The sequence below is a fragment of the Mus caroli genome, unplaced genomic scaffold (genome assembly GCF_978045245.1).
Source record: "Mus caroli unplaced genomic scaffold, Mus_caroli_1 scaffold_1, whole genome shotgun sequence".
Lineage (NCBI taxonomy): Eukaryota > Metazoa > Chordata > Mammalia > Rodentia > Muridae > Mus > Mus caroli.
The window spans coordinates 4457730-4462692 of NW_028227256.1; the positions used below are offsets into that span (position 1 = coordinate 4457730).

At 39.9% G+C, this 4963-nt stretch overlaps 1 pseudogene; it reads left to right on the forward strand.

The window, feature by feature from the left end:
• The first annotated feature begins 248 nt into the window (after positions 1-248).
• On the forward strand, positions 249-2340 carry LOC147005998 (general transcription factor 3C polypeptide 3 pseudogene; annotated as a pseudogene).
• Positions 2341-4963: the final 2623 nt, after the last annotated feature.

Here is a 4963-nt window from a genome sequence, read left to right on the forward strand (position 1 = left end):
TTTCAGGTGAATAATGGAACTAGAAAATGTTATACAAGGTCACCCAGATTCAGATAAATACCACATCTTTCTTATTTGTGAACTCTGGCTCTGGCTTCTTAGAAAGAGTATATAATGCAGAAGAACCACATAACCCAAAAAATGGAAAAAGGGATTATAGGAGGGAAGAATTCTTTAGAATTGGGATAGTAGGACACAGGTGCTATGAAGGGGAACATGGGAAAATGAGAGGTGTTATTTAAGTGGGAATGGGGATGGAAGGGCAAAGAGAGAGGGAAAAAGGAGAGGTAAGTAACACTATGGATGTCTGAATAGGCCATAGGAAGACATATTACTTATATCTACATAAATGCAATGGATTTGAGATGGAATGAGTAAAGGGAGGGAGAAATTATATAAATATAGTATGAAATTCTCAAAAAATTTTTTTTAAAAAGTGTGTATCTATGTAATGAGGTGGGTGCTGTCCTTGGAGGGAAGAGAAGAATGTGCCAAGAAAGTCAGAAGCCTCCCATGCTCCAAACCAGGTAGGTGGGCTAATAGATTTTACATCATCCTTTAGAGGTGACCATACAGGGAGTATTCCTGGCGGTGAGTTGGAAGAAGTGGGAGAAGATGTTGCTGCTTCCCCCCTGCTTCGGCTCAGCAGACATGTTGGAGTTCAGTTAGAACTTTTCAGACTAGCTGAAAAGAAAAATCTCCTTTGAAGAGTTCAAAAGGCAATGAGAGGAGAGAAATACTCAAGAAAAGAAAATTCTTGGGGAAAAAGGAAAATCGTTACTCAAAGAAAAAGTAATGATTCTAAAGTCCCATACCAACAGGAAGTGACTTCCGCTAACTCCCAGGACAAAGATGCCAATAAAGGAGAAACATCAGAGAAGTAAGTCAGTTCACAAAATCTTTGTTTCCATGCTTGGAAAGACAGAAGAAGAAGAAGAAAAAGAAGAAGAAGAAGAAGAAGAAGAAGAAGAAGAAGAAGAAGAAGAAGAAGAAGAAGAAGAAGAAGAAGAAGAAGAAGAAGAGGAAGAAGAAGAAGAAGAGGAAGAAGAAGGAGAAGAAGAAGAAGAAGAAGAAGAAGAAGAAGAAGAAGAAGAAGAAGAAGAAGAAGAAGAAGAGGAGGAGGAGGAGGAGGAGGAGGAGGAGGAGGAAGAAGAAGAAGAAGAAGAAGAAGAAGAAGAAGAAGAAGAAGAAGAAGAAGAAGAAGAAGAAGAAGAAGAAGAAGAAGAAAGAGGAGAAGGAGGAGGATGAGGAGGAGGAGGAGGGGGAGCGGGAGGGGAGGGGGGAAGAGGAAGTGGTAGAAGAAGAAGAAGGAGAAGAAGAAAGAGGAGGAGGAGGAGGAGGAGGGGGAGCGGGAGGGGAGGGGGAGGGGAAGAGGAAGTGGTAGAAGAGGAAGGAGAAGAGGAGGACAAGGATGGGGACAAGGAGGACGAGGAGGAAACACCTGAGCAAACCACTGCAGGTGACATATTTGTGTCAGAAATGGTTCTAAAACAAACAAACAAAAATGTTGAAAGAGAAGAAGCTTCTCTAAGATGAACTCCCCAGTGTCCTGAAAGGTCTCAAGGGTGAAGCCAATAGTCGCTTTGCTGCAGGAGAACAAAAAGAGGTAATATTGATGTGCATGCAAATCATAAAACAAGCTCCTTTGGCTTCTGAGCCATTCTCTACATTTGCCATGGAGTATGAGGACCAAAGTGGCATAGAGATATCATTGTAGTATTAGTTGATTGCTGCACACTTAAATTCCAGTGACACAGAAGAATGGATTAGGTTGGCATAAATGTCTCTGGAACAAGATGATATTATATTAAGCAGGCTATTTTCTCCTATACAAACGCTCTTAAATACGAGCCTACTAACATCAGTTACCTGTGGAAGGGGTCAAAGATTTATGAGCAGATGGATGATCATAAAATGGCCATCGATGGTTATAAGCATATTATAAATCTTTGCCTCCATCTGATGGAGAACATTTATGCAGTTGGTTACAGATATAGTCATGAGTGTAAAGCCATGATATGAAGCCCATGATAGTACTTCAACTATAAACATAATTGAAGAAAATTTCTCAAAGCACCAAGGTTTAGTCTCCATGGAAGACATTAACGTAGCAACTGAATTATATATTTCCAACAGGCAGTATAGCAAAGCTTTGGAGCTAATTACAGATTTTTTTCTGAAATTATCCTAGAAAAGGAAACATTAGAAGAAGCTACCTCAGAAGAAAATAAAGGTTGTAGTTACCTCCAGAAGAAGAGGAGGAGTGGCGTAGGGAAGAAAGGAAAGAGAACCTACAAGTGTCTCTTTAAAATGACCAGCTGGGCAGGTGCACAAGAATAAGAGAAACAGGAAAAGAAACTGTATCAACTAACAATGTCTTATTACTGTATAATTTTATTGCTTATTTTTATGGCTTTTTATGGTTACTTGGCATCTCTTGAAAGGATCTACATATTAGGAAAGCTGGGGAAAGTTGGCAGTAATGGCGAACACAAGTGATGCCTACTGTTCCCAGGTAGTGAGTCTTTTCAATCTTGTATTGGGGAGTTAAGGTAAAAATATTCGTTGATGTGGTTTTCATCCCTAGAGATTCTTTGACAGTCACATCTTCTCTTTTCCCATGTATTTTATTAAGTGACAGATATGTTTTTAGAGAAAGCATCAAGAACAAAATTTCTCACTGTAAAGAAAGAAATCCATTCTTGAATTTGGAGATTCAAAAAGCATTAGGATTAAAGAAGAGGTAAATCTTTGGGAGAAAAAAAAAACCAGAGACTTAAGAGTTGAAGTTCCCAGCAAGTTTGTGGCTTGGTGGGAAGGGTACCGGTGGGAGAATGTGTTTTTCCACTATAGGAGACTGGGAAAGGTCCTGGAGATGGGACTTCTGACTCTAGTCAGAAGCAGAAGGATGTAGACGTGACTAAGTTCATAACTGATCCTGACACCAGGGCTTTTAGCTGTCCTAGACTGAGCTACATGAAAGATGAAGGTCTGCAGAAGCCTATCTTCCACACACACAAGTATACTCACTCATACACACACACTATCACACAAATACACACACATACACACACACAAACTCACTAACACATATCAATATGCTCTCATGAATACACACACACAGCAGCACACACTAACACTTCAACATGCTCACTGTCACTCACATACTGACACACACTTGCACTCAGTCCCAACACCCAGTCACATGTCACCATTCTCACACTCACACACACACTAACAGGCCCCCCTCACTATCATTAACACACTTCCAACAGACACACACATACACTCTCACACATATAACCCCTCACACACACTCAGATGCACTATGCATTCAGGATATTCACAAGACACCTGTACACACACTCAACAAAACACACTTACACAGTGTGTTTATACATTTTCACTTATACATTCTCACATACTTACACAAACATATAGGACACACACGAGTATGCATGCTATTCCCAAATCTATACTTTAAAACACTTCCACTTCTTCCACTCACTGGAACCCCTCTTCTTCCACTTGTCCGCTCTCTCCTCCCTCTCTCCCTCTCTCCTTCAACTCTCTGCTTAAGCATCAGAGTAAGTCTTCCTGGCCATCTTTGACAAATACCCTAGGCTTTCCTTGTGCTCACCTTCCTTGTCCCTTCACATGTTTCCAAAACACTTACCTGATTCTATCATTGCGTCTTGATTCTCTGCATTCAGAGAGCCTTGGTTTTCTTCTCTCTGCTTTTGTGATTTTAGTGTTTTCTTCAATACCATATATCTAGGATTAGAACAGTAGCTGGACTAAAAAAATTGTTGATCAAATATAAGAATAAATGACAGCTGTGTAAGCTTCCATGGAAACTAGTCATTCCCTTACAGAAAGAGTGAAGAAGAGAACACTGAAGGTATCAAGGAAAACAGTGTCTCTTATCTTTACTCTGATTTGAGTCAGAACTAGTCTGTACAAGTTGGCAGAAAGAAGACTGGAGAAATTAAGTTTAACAACAATTTTCTTTAAAAATACACCAGATATATACCTAAGTTTGGGGACATAAGAGATATGCCTACTAGCAATCCTTTAACATTTAATGTTGTGTGTATATTTAATTATACTCTCATAAATTTATTTTTAAATTTTCATACAATATATTTCTATCATATTTCCCTCTTCAGTTTTTAATAAATATCTGTATATATGTATTCAACAGGCAACTTTTGTAAAACATTTTATCTTTGCACATCTTCAGGCCATTGTGTACAGATTAATTCCCTATTTGTATTGGATCTAGAGCATTTTGTTTGTATGAATCAAACCCAAATTGACTTTAGGTTATTTCTGTTTGTTTTTTAACTATGTCCAAAAAAAATTCTCTAAACATTTTGATTCACACAAAACCAGAATTGCTCAGCCAGCAAGGAGTATTCCTCATCAGACAGCCCTGGCTAGCTGGGACCTTGCTATCTGGAGCAGTGTGGCCTCTGCCTCCTGCACACTGGGCTTAGAGACATGCACCGGCACACTTGGCTAGGAGTGGTTTGATTAAGGTGAGGTGAGAGTAAGTCATCCCACTTGTGAACGAGAGGTAACTGAGACAAAGAGCTGCGACAGCAGAAGAGGAACAGATCCGTTCCCAAGCAGGCCTTAGAGGAAGGAAAGAATCTCAGTCTACACTGTCAGAATAGGAATTAGCCGCCTGTATGGGAAGACAGGGATGTGGACAAGCATAAGACGTGGACAAGTCCTAATTTCAACTGTTTTTTTCTTTATTATCAGTGTGTGTGTGTGTGTGTGTGTGTGTGTGTGTACCTGCATGTGTGCATGCCACGTCTTGTGTGTAGAGGTCAGAGGACAACTTTGTGGAGTTGCTTCTTTTCCTTTCACATTTATGTGAGTTTCAGGAGTTGAACTCAGGTAAAATGCCTTTACCTGCTGAGCCATCCTTTTAGACCTCAATAAAGAGTTTTTG